Below are 17513 nucleotides of genomic sequence, written 5' to 3' on the forward strand. Positions count from 1 at the left end.
GGGAAATAGAGTGGAACTGACAGCATTTTAACTAGTTCTCACATTTGAAGCGATTATAAAATCATAATAGCCTATATGTGAATTATATCAAATATTCGTTTTTTTGCTCCAAAGCCATTAGGGTTTATAACAGATTCTTGACTCTTGATTCCATGATAAGGTTAGGTTTAGGAAATTACATTTAAATTTTCACTTGATTATTTGCATGTCGAGTGTGTTTAAACAGTGTTGGTCAATTTGACCCATAATGGATGTAATACTTTTTTTTTTTTAGCATAATAGGAGGGTTAAGAAAGTTTGAAAGTTCATTTTAGGATATTGAACACTTTTATTTTTGTATTGCCCTTTTTTCTATTTCTTTTTGGACTGACTTTAAAATAGACATGACAAAAAATTAGAACTAACTTCATGACATTTTACTTTGTTTTCAAAACCCATATTTTTCTGAAAAACAAAAATATATTATTAATTATTTAGGAAAAATTCTACATTCATAAGACAAGAATAACTCAAAAGAAGCCCTCTAATATTACCTTTTATAAAGCTGATTTTTACAACTTTGAAACCCTCTCAAACATGAGGTCGCAAAACAAAAAGCTTACAAAAACAGAAACCTGAAAGCTTTTCAATTTCATGTGACTGCCTTAATATTATAAAGTATTTTCTATCTCAGAATTCTTATTTTTATTATTTATTTTATATACATTGTTACATTTGTTGTTATTCTTTGTTCTACATATTCGGAACTGTACCACAATGCTTTATTATTTTTATTTTTCTCTCATTGTACTTTTTGTATTGTACTTGTCTATACATGTACTAATTTAAATAAAAAAAAAACAAAAAAAAAACAGAGAAGTACCTCCACCGGCCGAGAGGGGCAGTATACCTAAAAAAGGCGGAAGACAAACCGGTAAAACATACAGATTTACCAACAGCGGCCGCTCATCACATGGTTTTAGTATTTGAAGAGAGGAGATCAGAAAATATCCTCGACTACGAGCGTTTAAGTAAGTACATGTTTCCTTTTTGTGTCACACAATATTATGTTCATTTTTGATGTATATACCGGTAGGTTGTTTTAATTAGTTTTAATTAGTTTTAATTAGTGCACAATGCACAGTGTTAGCTAACACGTGCTGTTTCGCCTTTTTTACACACTGAGTTCAAGCATGTTCTACATGTTAAAATGTATCTAGCTACTGTAGGTAAGTTAGCCAAAGCTTTACATCTAGAAAGACTTAAGTTTAACTTTTGGTGTTTTCTAACAAAACAGAATGATGTATATAGGTTATTTAAATTATTTTGTTAGTCCGAACAAGCATGCTGCTAGGTCAGTTTTAGCAAGTGTTAGCTAACATGTGCTGTGTTGCTACTGTTCTTCTAGCATTTAAGGTCATTTATGAGTTATTTCTCTGAACTGCTGTACTTTTTATGTTTGAGGACAATGCAGTTTACTTGAATCACTACACTGAATGAATACATTTTACTGTTCCACATTTGGCTGACCAGTTTTTCCCCCCACAGCATAGCTACTGTATATTCTGTATATAACGTTAACAATGCGGTTTTGTTCACATTTTCTTGCAGATACCTTGACCAGAGCACAATCGGTTATCTTCATCCAAGAGACCTACTATTGGACAATCGTTTCGGCTTTCAAGGTAAATAAATTGTTAGTCACAATGTCTAGTTACTGGGCTATAAGGAGAAGAATATTGAAAGGAGTTGAGATGGACAAACAGGAAATTGCAGATGTTGGAAACTTTAACAGTATGGAAAATTGTGCCTGTAGTTGTTGTTTTATATATATATATATATATATATATATATATATATATATATATATATATATATATATATATATATATATATATATATATATATATATATATATTAATTAAAATAAAATATTTTTTTATGTAGATTTCCAGAATGAGAACCAAGCCCTGAGGGAAAGCAATGCACAAGCAGGTGAGAACATGCACTCTTTCTTAAATTTTACTTTTTTGACTGTGATGTAGGTCCAAAATTACCAAATGCCTTTCATATTGTAGCTTCGGATGGCAGCGGCTCACTTCAAGAGCAGGTGAAGCAAGTGAAACAATGTTGATGACGTTTGCTCGTACTGGGCAATCAGGTACAACTTGCAAACAACACCTGTGGTTGTTGGTTTAATTCCCACTGGGGCCACCTGTACATGTAGTAGACCTAGTTGTAAATGTCACAGTTTAGTAGTTGAGGGACCAGGACTGACTGCTTTATTCTTTTATTCTGTGAACCCCTGTAGGTGCAGATCAGACCCTAATGCTGCGACGTCTTGGAGAGTTTGGCGATGTTGTGCGTAGCATGGACAACAAAATGGACACTATGCTGCAACATTTCAGTGCCAATGTGTCTTTTGGAGAGTTCTCCCTGCCAGGGGGTCTGTTACTCCCCCTCGACAACCCATTTGGCGTTGCTTGACAACAGTTTGAGGCAGGATAAAGAGCTCCAGTAAGTGTGCTGATTTTGTTTATAATGCTGTAGGGTAATCTAAAAAGTAAAATTTAAGATTCTACACTGCATATTCTACAGTCTGAATCCACAGCCTGTCACATTTTTATATTTATGTATGAGAAGCTTCAGAGATATGTGATTTGTAACACTTTTTTGTATTTTCAGCTTCGGTTTTTGGCAATCAAATGTGGGAGGGACCTAAAGACAACCGTGTGGCGAATACTTCAGAGTATCTTCTCTAATCACCTTTCCATTAATACAACCTGGACGGGTGTAGGGGATAAAGCATGTTTTAGAGACATGTTCCTGAAGACCATTGTTCAAAGTAATATATATAAATATATAAATTTGTTATATATTTAAGTAGATGTGTGTGGCCTTATGACATTCACATGGAATGACAGATCTGTATTTTCTACAGGAGCCATCCGGAAGAACCCGGCAACCCAGGATGCCACTGATGAGGCGGTCCAGGTTAGCGTTATGCGTTACCTGAAAGGAGCATCTGATCGTGAAGGCGGAAAAAGACGCCGCACAGCTGAGAGGGACCCACAGCCGACCTCTTACACCTAGGCTGACTACTGACACCTGGAACCCTTTCTTTATCCTGCAGTCAGTAACATCAAGACCCCTAAAGAAGCCAGAAGTTTCAGGCTACACTCACCCAATCCACACTGTTCACTGTGGAAATTACTTTTTTTTATTCCCTGTGACCCTGCCTTGAAGGCAGCTCCTTGGATAGATATGGGATGGCGAGGTTGTTTGTCCTTTATATAGGCGCACAAGAAATCACTGAAGATAAGCCAATTTGCGCTGCCTCATTCTGGAGGTCGGGGAAAACCAGAGAACCCATAGTCAGGCTTGTTATAATGGTCTGTTCTACTACTGTTTTATTCTTCTCCAGAGCTTTACTCTAAATTATTACCATTTATCCTATTGTTAGAAATGGCTTGTTAAATGTGATGTTATACCTCGATTTATTTGGTATCCTGCACATTCTTTGGTACCAAATATCCTCATTATTTGATATAATGTTTAATGGTAATTCTTTTCATCCCAGAGCTGACCTCTTTGTTATTAACAAATATTGTAAGTGTTATAATTTGCTTGTAAGGCTGTTTTTTTTTTTTAACCAAAATTTAATTGGAAACATGCAGGTTCTTTAGTAAAAATGTTTTTTGTTATTTATAGGCCTATTTAAGCTTATTTATTGTCTGTTATTTGTATTTCATTTATATTATCTTGTATCATTGACAGTTACTGTACTTTGAAATGTGGAATAAAAATGCCAAATGGGAATTTATCTGGTTTGTTCAATTATTATCCATCATAAACTGCATGTTACAAATATATGAATAATAAATAAATAAATATTATTTATTACACAATAAGCGGAGGCAGATCGCTCGGAAAAAGCGTTTGCCTTCGCCGGGCCGCCTTCTGCTATAAAGGCGGCGGAACGGCGGTTTGCCTGCGGGCCGGCGGCGGAACGAAGGCGGTAGGAAGCCGGCTGCCGCTTTTAAAAAGCGGCTGCCGCCGGCGGTGCGCCGTCAAACGTGTTTGCGATTACGCAATTCTGACGCTTCTACAGCCGCCGGATCACCGCCGGTGGTCCGCCGACTCATTGCTATCTGGGATGTGAGGACACTCATTTGAAGTTAAATATCATTATATTTGATTGTGTCTAAGAACCATTTGCGGAAATGTAATAATATTAAGCATGCGAATTGCTGTTTATATAACGGTAGCCTAGCTTTTATTAAATTTTTAATCACGTATAGTTGATCATGCTAAAATGTTAATTTTTGTACTGTATAATCCTTAGCATTACAGTGGATCTGAATTGGTTTTAGACATTTGGTGCAAGGAATACGTTTTTTTTATGGCTTTCAAAAACTACATTTTGTTGTAGATTATATTTTAGAAAGATATGTAACAATAAATGCACTTTTTGTTTTGTAAGCCGGACAAATTATAAGCAAATGCCATTTTTCATATTTAGTAAATGAATGCATGCGCTATTTTCCAACACACAATGCAGTTTTATGTATTTTTTTCCTTAAAAATATTGCTTCCAGTTCTACAGTTTATAACTATTTACCTTCGAGGTCTTCTCACAGTTTGCTTCTCCGTGTTACTTTTAGATGAATAGTCCAAGGTTTCACTTGAGTATTTGCAGAAACTCACTGTACCTCCCTTCAGCCTCTTAAATGCCTGTAAAACACTAAGATAAAAATAATATATATTTATGTTATAATGTAAAGTTGAATAAATATTTTCTCATAAACCTCACTCATTATCTATTCAATAAATCACATTATCAAGTGCCATGTGAATATTTAGAGAAAGACATAATTAATTGTGTGAGATATGATAGGCCGTTATTGATCCAAAATGATCAACATGCCACAACACAAATTTAGACAGCAGCAGCTGCGTTCTTCACGGTGTAGATGGAACCTAAATGTCACTGTATTCCTGACGGTCTTCTGTTTTAACATTTTATTCCGCTCCCTAAGAATAATGTAGTGCTAATCTCACCAGATGCTCTCCTTTATCTAAACAAACCTTTAATACTCCAGCACCGTTTTGTAATTAAAAGGGTAATAGACGGTAGGGGGGTTTTGGTTCCTTGTGGAGGGGGTTGGGTCTGTCGGTCATGTCTGTGCATTTGAATACATGTATCATGAATATGCATCTCTTAACCTAGAGCATTAGAGCTGCGGTTGGTCAGTGGATCCGTCTGATTAATGCAAGTTTTGCCTGATATATGTACAGATGACTTGCTGAGATCTCCTCGAATACCACAAATATCATTTTTATACTCCATATATTAGAATAGCTCAATTTGAAGTTGAAGTTGAAAACTACAGCTATTTCATTTACCATCCAATTAATTATACTGTTTTTGTTTATTTCTTATTACTCATCGCACAATCAAATCACGGTTGTATACTTCAGAACATTTTCACAGGGCTTTCATTAGTTAAAAAGTATTACATTTATGTAGCCTACATCAAATTATTACTCTCTTCATTAGAGGGTAAAATAATCCACGCTAATCACAATGTAATAAAACTTGTCATATTTTGTTGTACATTTGGTATTTCCATTTCTGATTCGCAATAGTCTGAGTCAGGCCAAATGTACTAAAATGTGCAGCGTTCACATCTGTTTTCAAGCCTTCAGAGTTAAAGGGCATATTTGCACAAAAAAAAAAAATTTTTTTCAGTGAATGGTCTCTTCTGCATTCTCCAGTTCAAAATGAATATGTAGCTAAAGTTAAATACTAAAACCTTCATTTAAAAACAAATTAATGTAAATTTCGCAAGGACAACGGAGGTGGCAAAGTGATTTTTTTGTTGTTGTTGCCAATTTGCAAAGGTAATTAATATTGAGACCTTCAGTTTTGAATGACTTCAAACTGTTTAGTATAAGGTATATTTGATTAAATTCCCACATTTGAAAACTAGAGCTTTGAAATGCTTTCTTTACAATCGTACATTTTCATATTTTTCTTTGCAGTACATCTGCATTGTTGCGGTGGATTCAATATAGTTGAACTTTTTAAGAGTAGGTTTGCGATTTGAAAATGCAGGGGAAAAATGTCAAGATTTTCTGTCTCTGACAAATGCACTCTCGACAGTGATTGGCCATTTATATGTTCCTCCTCTGTGTTGCATTGTTTTGAAGTTTGTGTGTTCCCCTTTAAGAAGGGGGCTCTTTGCAGCTGAAGAATTTGCTCTCCTGTCGCTGTGAATGGGGCCCGGGCAGGAGCTTAGCGAGGGGCCCAATGTTTTGTTCTGTTACACTTCAATAGGGCGTCAAGCAGGGTTTGGGCCTGACAGCCTGTGGATTAAAGGCTCTTACCAGAATCTGTTCGCCCCACCCCCTGACCCGCGCACTCCAACAATAGCCTGAAAGAAACACATTCTTAACTCTTCAAGTACTAAGTTGTAATTTGCAGGTGGCTATAGCCTAGCAAGTCCCTCTAGCCCAAGACGATAAGGGTTATGGAGAGAAAAGGAGGGGGGAGTGGGTGTTAGTCATAGCCAACCTCCTCTTTTTGCCCCGCTTCAGCTTTCTTATACCTTTAAAAATATAAATGAATTTATCATTGATCTGAAAATCGCAGAACGTGTCGTTGGACGATGGCCTTGAATTCGGGAAAGGTACATTGTGTTCTAATCCCTGCTATCTATCCAAATTGTAAAAGATACACCGGATGTCAACAGTTTGGGGTTCGTGAAGCAGTCGTTGTTAACAATAGCCAGATGCCTGTTCCGAGCAAACAGTGATGCTCCCAGGGGCTGTAGCGATGACAAACAGTTGTTGTTGCCTTTTGTTTTGACAGCACTTCCGAACGGAGCAAGAAACCTGGAGCCTGGAAGAAACAGACTTTAGTTTTGATGTTAAATATTTGTCACTAAGAATAGACGATAATAAAACAGGGCAAACATCGTCTCATATTGTTAATGTTAACTGTTTTTATTGAATAAGGAAATTAAGCAGGATTTGGTTCAAATGTGTTTATTCTAGATGGACCACTAGGTGGAGCTATTTGAAAGTTCCTCAGCAGTGACAGAGGTGCACAGGTGACGCAGAGATGTTTGTCTAACAACTTTTATTTACTCCTTTTAAGAGAAAATTTGGTAACACTTTACAATAAGGTTCCATTTGTTAACATTAGTTAACTATATTAGTTAAAAAAACAAACAACTCAAGCATTTCTTAATCTTTGTTGGTCACACTTTATATAGTCTTTAATTATTATGTACTTATCTTTATCAAAAAACTATTGTTAGGTACAATGTACTTATTGTGTTCATGTTGTGTTGCTGAATAAGGTCAGTGACAGGTGGTACGGTTAGGTTTAAAGGTGGGTCAAGGGGTAACGGAAGGGTCAACAATTATAGATGTAATTACAGAAATGTATTACCGCTATAATTACAGGCAGGTATTTTTTTTAAGTTCAATGTAAAAACATGTACACAATAAGTGCGTTGTATCAAATGAGTAGGTAACACTTTAGTTTAGGCTCCAATTCTCACTATTAACTAGTTGCTTATTAGCATGCATATTACTAAGATATTAGCGGCTTATTAGTATTTATAAAGCAGATATTAATGCCTTATTCTGCATGACAATATTTTACATCCCTTAATCCTACTTAATACCTAAACTTAACAACTATCTTACTAACTATTAATAAGCAGTAATTAGGAGTTTATTGAGGCTAAAGTCTTAGTTAATAGTGAGAATTGGACCCTAATGTGTGCCCAATGATTAATTTAAATGTTAATACATGGTTAAAGACACTTAATATAAAGCATAGGCGTAATTTACGGGTGGGACAGGTGGGACAGGTGGGACATGTCCCCACCACTTTTTGCCTGGCTCGATATTGTCCCCACCACTTTTTAAAAGTAATTGAAAAATAGATTGTGGAAGGTGTGTATTAAAGCAAAAGCACGATCTACAAATCGTCATTCTTCATAATCTAATTCATTCATTTAACAAATTTTTCCGCCAGTCAGAAGCTTTTCATCGTCCTCAACGATGAATATTAAATCTTGTTGTTGCTGGTATTTAGAGAAAATATGCAAGTATTTCGAAGTAGATTGAATCGTAATACACTCACACACAAGAATTGAGCAATTAATGAATACACTGCAGCTGAGCTGACTATGAAATGGTAAGTTCGCCATATTTATCTTGCATATTTTGATTGATATTAGGCTAATGTTACCCTAGATGTGTTGTGAATGTTACGTTTTACTTATTGGATGTTTATAGAATAATTTGTGAATGTGATGCATGTGTACATCAAAGTGAAAATTAAGTGCATTTCCAACTCTGAACTCAGTCCCCAAGTAAATTCGGTTATATTAAATAAACACATAGCAAAACGAGTTGTGCGGTGTCCCCACCACTTTTTAAAGCAAAGTTACGCCACTGATATAAAGTGTGACCCTTTATGTTAATTTCAAAATTTACTGATACATTTTTTTAAATTAAAAGTTGTATCTATAAATATTATTTAATGGACCTGAGCTAACATGAACTAACATTGAACAGTTGTATTTTTATGAAATAACGTTAACAAAGATTAATAAACATTGTAATAAATAGTTATCAGTAAATGCAACAACTAATGTGAACCTTATTGTAAAGTGTAAAGCAAACATTTTTATCTAAATGTTTACATGTTGGTTCAACATGCATCAGGGATGTTGGAAGATAAAAGAGGTCCTCAATCGTTCATCATACAAGCTGAAGTTCCACGTAGAAATGAAACAATGAAAAAATGACCTAAGCAATAGATCTTTTTGGTCACGTCAATCAGAGTATTTTTTCCGTTGTGCTGAAATAAAGCTCCTCAGAGTATTGCTGTCCAGAAGCTCTCTCGTGGTCCAGCAGAGAGGAGTCGGCTGAGTCAAGCCTCGCTCATCCTTATAGTCCCGGCCGGGTGTGTAACACCAAGCTACATCTGGCCAATGATTCAGAGTGTCAGAGTTCACGCTGCATACTTGCACGCACACACACACACACACACTGTGGGTCGATTCACGACTCTGCTGCTCTTTCCTTGTGGTCAGATGATCAGTTTGATCACGCTTGTTCAGAAAGTGCCACACTGAATGCTCTGTTCATTCATTTTCATATCCTCTATAGCTTCCGTTTCGAAAGCAGAATGCTCCTGGCCCAGGCCTGAGGGACCCAAGTAAAATGTTTTTATTTATGAGGAAAATGACATTGCCGACATTGCATATTGGCTCTAATTGCGTTCATGCTCAATGGTGTTTTTGAAAACTTGTCCTTAAAGTGGCAGCCTTTCAAGAGCAGCCGCCTTTTCCCCTTCGTTTTCCTGTCACCAGTAACAGAACACAGATGTGACATAGGGTAGCAATTCCACCTCTATTTGTTTTAGGGTTGATCGAGTTATTTAAAATGTTTGCAGTCCTGGAAAGGGCTAGGGAGGGAGAGATGGGCTGTGTGTATGTGTGCATGTATGTGAGAAAGAAAAGGGGAGCGAGAAAGAGAGAGGGTAAAGTGTGTTTATGGACCCCTGGCCGCACCAGGTACAGCTAGTGACAGATATGTAAACAGCTCGAGCACGCTAGACGCATGCTGTGAAAATAAAGTAAAGCAGCCAGATTTTAAATGTCTTCTGTTTACTTTGGGATGTTTCCTAAAACAGTTGAACTGCTAGTTAATTTTCTCTTATACATGTCATAAATCCTTTACACCTGCACAGTCTGTAATACAATGTCAAGCTTGTTATGGGACGGTCAATTCATTTATTTATTAGTGCCTGGTTTTGTAATTATTTTTTCCTGTTTATTACTATTAGTAAACTTAATAATATTATTATTATAACAGCAGAAATGTATATATTTTTATGATATTATTCTTATAATAAATGATTAAAGGTGCTGGATGTAAGAATGATAGATAGTGCAGTTCACATTTCCTCAGTCTCGACGCTCACGCAGGTTGCCAGTTTGAGGACACATAACAGGAACGAGCACAATTGACAATGGAAGGCAAAGAGACTTAAGTTGGAAGTTGAGTTGATTTATCCGCATTTTAATGTGCTTCCATTCATAGAGTTTTAGATTTTGAGGCTTTTTAGGTAGGGTAGAATCTGCAATCGCTGACCCAGTTTGTTTGCTGGCTTCCATGGCAGCAATATGCAGTGTTTTCCGCCGACTGGCAACCTGTGGTGTCGGAATTCCGACACGGGACGCACGTTTCAAAGTAGAATAACTGGCTGTAGCATTGTTTTTCAGAGAAACAAGTATGTGAACTCAGCATGTTTCCTAAATATCTGCAAACATGATGGTATTTTATGTTTTAGTACAGTCAAAAACTTACATACAGCACCTTTAAAGGTGTAATATGTAACATTTTTGCAGTAAAATATCCAAAAACCACTAGGCCAGTGTTATACATTTTGTTCAGTTGAGTACTTACAATATCCAAAATGTTTCCAACTATTTGTAAATCGTAAGAAAATTTATATTTTAACCAAGGAACCGGGACGTGTGAGGGAGTCGACTGTCAATCGCGTCATATCTGCGTTAGGCTTGGTTTCCGGTTTTATTTTGCAGACAAGTGTGCAACAAGTGTCATAGCAGCCGCCGAGTGAATGCACAAAGTAACGTCATAACATCTTTTTCAACACATTCAGATGTATCTAATATGAAAAACAGAGCTGTGTTACCTCATACTCATGACCGGAAAAGTGGAAACGGCGCTGGCGACTGTGGCAAGGCACAACTGCTCGCAAGGCGTGCGTTGCGTTCATCTTATTAACAATCGCTCCAGAGGCCTTGTTCTTCTCCCACAACACTTGGTCCTGCTCTGCTTCATACTACAGTAACGTTAATAATCGCATCCATGAACATGATTTCTGCCCGAGTCCTATCCCGATTCTTTTCAAACGGCTGTGAGGTGAAGACCACATGTCTCAAACTTGGCGTCACTACGCCTTTGTTTTGAATAGACGACCTCTAGTGGACTATCGTAGTCATTTATATAATAATAACAACAATTTATTATTATTATAATTACAGCAGAAATAAACTATTTTCATGATATTATTATTATTATTATTATTATAACATTATTAATGATAATAGAAAAAATACTACAAACAACTACAACAATTTATAATAATAATAATAATAATAATAATAATAATAATTATTATTATTATTTTGCAGGTTTTATGTAGAATACTGATGCAGCACTTGAGACTTTCCTCCTCATAAAAACTTTTTTAAATCACTTTTGACTATTATTATTATTATTTTATTATCTGCAGGGTGTTTTGTGGCCATATCTGTGAAGCTCTGTACACATCAAGGTGCTCTCAAAGGCACTTTACAAACATCTAACTGTAACCTTCAAAGAATGAAAGAAGGAATCCAGGCTGCAGTGAAATCTAATCCAGCCACAGCTATAGCTACATGTTTCCTTGCCCCCCTGCTGAACTCTGACCTCTGACTTCGTCTGGGTCATCTAACCTTGCTTGAGTTATAGACAGAACACATCTTGCCTCATTCTGGTCCTCTTATGACTCTCTCTTTCTCTCTTATCTGTCCAGTATGTCCCCATTGGGCTGGCTGGAGGAGAAGGAGGGGAAAAAAATGAACGGATTGGGGACTTTGCTTGCTCGCAGCAGAAATGTCAGGGAGACATTAAACAGTGAAAAGCTGGGTGTGCTTTCATAGCACAACCTGTCTGTTTTCCCTCCTATTCTTTTTCCAGCCCCACATATCATCAGTCTTCCACTCTGTGATCAGTATGTGCTGGTCTTTTTCCAGGCTTTGCTATGAACCAGTAATGCTGCCTAATAAATATTAATATAGGACCTTCAGACTTATTCTATTGTATTTGATTTTATTGGATATAAGGTAAATCAAACAATTCTGTTGAACGATGAAGTGACACTAGCATTACAAAACTGCAGTAAAACATATTTAAACAGGTTCCCCAAATACTTTCTCCTTTGGTCAGACAAACAGGTAGTCCTGCCCCAAACTCATGCCATTGCTCGAGTAAGAGTACCTTTTTGGGGGGAATCAACCTTACAAATTCAATACTTGGTTGCCTCTGCATATTAAGCTGGGATATGATTATTTTAACATCCAATAAATGACACCCTTTACGTTTTTGGTTTGTTGGCTTAAAGGTGCAATCAGAATCTAAAACTGACGTACTTGGCTTTTTGTCAAGGATAACCACGCTCTGCCTTTGCCAACTATGATTCGTGGTTAGCGTGAAATCTCTACTTGCGCTTATAGTGATTACAACTGGTTGCGTTTGATTAGGGGCTGTTATAATTGGCTGACATTAGATTTGTGGCCGCATGCTGCTGCTCAGCAGGTGGCCCTGGCATGGACTGTCATTGTTAGGATAGAGGCAGCCATTATGTGCGGAAGTGGTGATCAGGAAGTCCTTTTGCCCAAAGCAACGGCTCTGTGGCGCTCTCCTCTAGAGACCAGAAACAACAAACTTGCCAGACAAACACAAACACACATAGGCAGAGCTTAGGCATGTACCTGCAATCCTCCCCCTCTCTCCCTCTAGCCTAACTATAACCTCTCCTTAATTGAACGTGATTCGTGATCCTCCCTTCTTTCCCCCCTGAAGAAGTGCTTTTGTATGCATCCTTTAGTTCCAGGGCCAAAAGGCCCTTTAGTGCCCTTCAGGCATTTCTTATTAGTGTTGTAACAATATACCTTTCTTTCTCCCACCCTCCTTCTCTCTCCAGACTCAAAACAGCTTTGAAACTCATCCTGGACTGGTTCTTTAACAGCACCCGAGGGCGGGAGACAGCAGGTTATGTGTCCAGGACTTTCTCGCACACCTTCCTCGACCCCATCTCTCCCACCCGAGAAGGTAAAGGCCCTTTGTCACGTAAGCATACACAAGCGGCCCTTGTTTATTTTATTGAATGTTTATTTCATTTTTTAACATGCCACTCAAGGCACCGAGGAGACGCATGTGTACCTTTCCTCCACCCGTGTAAACACAGCATATTTCGCCACTCGTTTCCCGCTGTAAAAAGTTTATATCTGTAATCTGTTAAGTCAGATATTTTAAACAACATCTCGCCGTGTTTATAAATACTGCCGGGCTGCTGTAATGAATTTACGGTAATGTGTTTTTTTTTGTCTTCACTATCACTTCAACCCTTTTGCGGACAAGCCAAACGAAAATCCTGTAAGATTGTTTAGGTTTAAAACGAAAACAAAACAAAAAATGACAGAAATAGAAAATGTTGGTGTGACAGACAAAACAACATGAGCGCAAACACTTCTGTGTGTAGGATGAAGGCAAACAAGTGCTGAGAGTGTGTGTAAATCTGAACTGATACTGATGAGGTGAATGATGAAGGATGAACACACTGTTATAGATTATTATGACCACCGGCATGGTCGTTTTTCACTGTGAAATATACACTGCTGATGATTTAGGGATTTTTTTTTTGCGCTCATGAAAAGTGTGTATTTATTCTGTTGGATTTTCATTTGTCAGTGTGTACAACTGAACTAACACTTTAGCTTGCATTAACAGACAACGTGTGCAAATTATTCTTCAAGTATTGTTAAATGTTTGACAGGGTGTCTAGGGTGTTTTTGCATATTTTTTTTTTCCAAGTAAAAAGAATAAATGTTATTGAGACTTTTCTATCATTTTTCAGTAATCATACAGACAAGAATTTGTGGTGGTAGAATGGGATCAGGTTGGAGTCAAACCATGGCTCGACCTCCAAATACGATTGGAGGAATTCGCAAATTACTGTCTATTTGTTTGACAATGGTATGATGAATGAATAGCTATCCATATAGTACAATCGACTGCCATTACTTTAGGTGGTAACATATTATAGGCTGCCCAAGGCTACAGTGCTATACAACGTATATTCTTTTTTTTTATTAACTGCCGTTCATATTTAACCATGTTTAGGATGAAGTTAGAAAAAAGATAAAACAACATTTAGGGTCCAATTCTCACTATTAACAAGTTGCTTATTAGCATGCATATTACTAGGATATTGGCTCTTTATTAGTACTTATATTAATGTTAGCACTCCTTGTAGACATTCTACTTCTCCTAATCCTACTTAATACCTAAAATTAACAACTATTAATGTGCCGTAATTAGGAGTGTTTTGAGGCTAAGTCATAGTTAAGAGTTAGTTAATAATGATAAGTGGACCCTAATCTAAAGTGTGACCAAAAAAAACAAAAACACCCAATAGTTTTTACTTTGCACCCATAGTTTTGTTTGGAATCCATTACATTCATTTAGGCATTTGGATCAAGTGGCAACCTACCGGTCTCTCTCTTGAATCCAACATGGAAATGACTTAAACTGCAATTCATCGACTGGCCGCTAGAGACAAGCTCCAGGGAATCAATCACTCCATGTTAAAATTCCCAACTTTACAGCAGAAAAAAATATGTTTACAGCCTGGTACAAAAAGTGGGTTTGGTCTATATACAGTGGCAAGAAAAAGTATGTGAACTACTTGCAGAATCTGTGAAAATTGTGAATAATTTTAACTAAATAAAAGAGATCATACAAAATGCATGTTATTTTTTATTTAGTACTGTCCTGAATAAGATATTTTACATATTTTTTTTTACATGTAGTCCAAAATACAAAAATAGCTGAATTTATTAAAATAATCCTGTTCAAAAGTTTATGAACCATTCATTCTCAATACTATTTGTCGTTCCCTGGATGATCCACGGCTGTTTTTTTTTGTTTTGTCATGGTTGTTCACGAGTCCCTTGTTTGTCTTGAGCAGTTAAACTGCCCAATGTTCTTCAGAAAAATCCTCCAGGTCCTGCACATTCTTCAGTTTTCCAGCATCTTTTTCGTATTTGAACCCTCTCCAGCAATGACTGTATGATTTTGAGATTCATCTTTTCACACTGATGACAACTGAGGGACTCAAACACAACTACTAAAAAAGGTTGAAACCTTCACTGATGCTCCAGAAGGAAACACAATGCATTAAGAGCCGGGGGTGAAAACTTATTGAATTTGAAGATCAAGGTAAATTGTACTCAATTTGTCTTCTGGGAAACATGCAAGTGTCTTCTGTTGCTTCTGAAGGGCAGTACTAAATGGAAAAATAATAATATATATATTTAAACAAAATAAGAAACATTTGGACATCATCTTCCTGCTCAAGTTTTCACCCCCATCTCTTAATGCATCGTGTTTCCTTCTGGAGCATCAGTGATTGTTTCAACCTTTTTTAATAGTTGTGTTTGAGTCCCTCAGTTGTCCTCAGTGTGAAAAGATGAATCTCAAAATCATACAGTCCCTGCTGGAGAGGGTTCAAATAGGCAAAAGATGCTGGAAAACTGACGAATATGCAGGACCTGGAGGATTTTTCTGAAGAACATTGGGCAGTTTAATTGCTCAAGACAAACAAGGGACTCATGAACGACCATCACAAAACACAAAAACAGCCGTGGATCATCCAGGGAACGACACACAGAATTGAGAATGAATGGTTCATAAACTTTTGAATGGGGTTATTGTAATAAATTCAGAAAAAATTTTGTCTTGTGGACTGTATGTAAACTTTTTTTTATGTAAAATATCTTATTCAGGACAGTACTAAATAAAAAATAACATGCATTTTGTATGAACTCTTTTATTTAGTTAAAGTTATTCACATTTTCACAGATTCTGCAAGTGGTCCACATACTTTTTCTTGCCACTATAGACCCTTTTGCCAAAATTTTGTTAATGTGAACTCCCCTTCACCTCAGGCTCAAATCAGATTTGTATCTGGTATCCAGACTGGTATCCAAATTGGACAGTCTGATGGACAGTGGACAGTGTGGACAAAGATTGGTAACACCCTGCCTACTAAGATACCTAATTTGGTGGTAATTTTGAAGACGTGATAAATCCTTCACTGCCAATAATATAGTTGTGTAAAATTAAAAAAGGCACTTGGAGTAAATTTACTTACAAATGTCTTAACTTATGAACACATGATTTTATCAACTGTCTTGGAAGCTGCCTTAGGTTTTAGACACAGCCATTGTAAAAGTGACAGACACACACAGAGAGCGTGTTAACCGTATCTAAACATTGATAAACTCTCAGTTAGTCTTGGGCAGTGTACTGTTGTACCTCTAAATCAGCACAGCATTTTCTTTGACAAGCTAATATCTATATAGAATGTTTGTCAATTCACATCATTCTCTGATATTGTCCTTGCATTATAAACCATTCATTTGTCAATGTGATGAAACAATCGTGAACCTTGCGATGTACCAGCGTGATGCCACATTATATCTGGAACAATCTGAAGTTCCATCAGAGCAACACAAAGAAAGGTGGACGTGCGGCTGAGGAGGGAGTCGTTCTTCATATTCCCTCAGATGTGAGGGGCCGTATATTAAGGCAGTCAAATTGTAGTGTGTGGATGATTGGTGGCAAGAACCTGGACAGGGAAGATTGCTTGTGAGAGTAGCCTCGCATTAAGCCTGTCAATGTACGAACAGTTCACAGGAGAGAGCTATAATTAAGCCTCCCTTATCCAGGAGAGGCTCTCCATTATATTTAAATTAAGCATGAGTGATTTTGATCAATGTATTCTGGAGGTATATGTGTGTTGATAGCCTTTGAGAGGCATGGGATTTCATCTCCGTGTCAGACAAACAGAAGAGAGAGAGAGAGCGAGAGAGACAGAGAGAGAGAGAGGGTGACAGAAACAGACATTTTTTGAAAAGATTCAAGACGCAGTTCTTTTTGTTTGGATTATGATCGTAATGTCTCGTAAAGTTGTGGAAAATGTCAAATCGCCTCTCGTCATATCCGTCTGCAAGTGTGTGTTCCTGTGCCTCAAACCAATGATTTGTTTCTGTCATCGAAAGCGATAAAAACGATTCCTTTTCCTGAGCGCTCACAACCACATCTTCGGAGAACAGTTTGTTCATTTCAATAGCTCAGAGACGTAAGTAAAGAGCGGGCGAAGTGGCGAAGTTCCTCCCATAAATCTCAGCTGAAATATGACTTCTCCAGCCTTTTCTTCACGGCTCGAGTGTGGAGGCATGCTTGAATCTGACATTAAATGCCCCTCTCGGCTAAGTGAGCGCAAGACTTATGGTGGAAAAGTTACACTTCCAGAGCAACAGATAGTGACCAGAAGTATCCAAGCTTTAAACAAGCTGTATGAATTGTGTTCAAGCTCTTACTGGTTTATCTGTCCAGGAGAGCTATAAAGAACAAGAAACAGACTCTGAGGCAATAAATTTGACTATTATTTGTTGGCCAGAGTGAGTATAACATATCTTTATTTAATATGTGAGTACATGGGAGCCACTTTAAAAAAAAAAAAAAAGTTTTGGAGGTAATGCAAAGATGTGCAGAGGCTTAGATATTGAATTAATTAGATTATGCACATTTAATTTAAAATTATATTTTAGTGTTTTGATAAATAGCCAGTAATATTGTATTATATTAAA

At 37.1% G+C, this 17513-nt stretch overlaps 1 long non-coding RNA gene across 1 annotated transcript; it reads left to right on the forward strand.

The window, feature by feature from the left end:
• The first annotated feature begins 446 nt into the window (after positions 1-446).
• Positions 447-3801, forward strand: LOC307143369. The gene is made up of 7 exons (XR_013818596.1): positions 447-1010; positions 1591-1664; positions 1927-1974; positions 2058-2140; positions 2291-2496; positions 2665-2824; positions 2921-3801. It is a non-coding gene; the product is annotated as an uncharacterized lncRNA (long non-coding RNA).
• The last annotated feature ends 13712 nt before the right edge of the window (positions 3802-17513 follow it).

This window comes from Gobio gobio (genome assembly GCF_949357685.1).
Source record: "Gobio gobio genome assembly, chromosome: 19".
In the NCBI taxonomy this organism is placed as follows: domain Eukaryota; kingdom Metazoa; phylum Chordata; class Actinopteri; order Cypriniformes; family Gobionidae; genus Gobio; species Gobio gobio.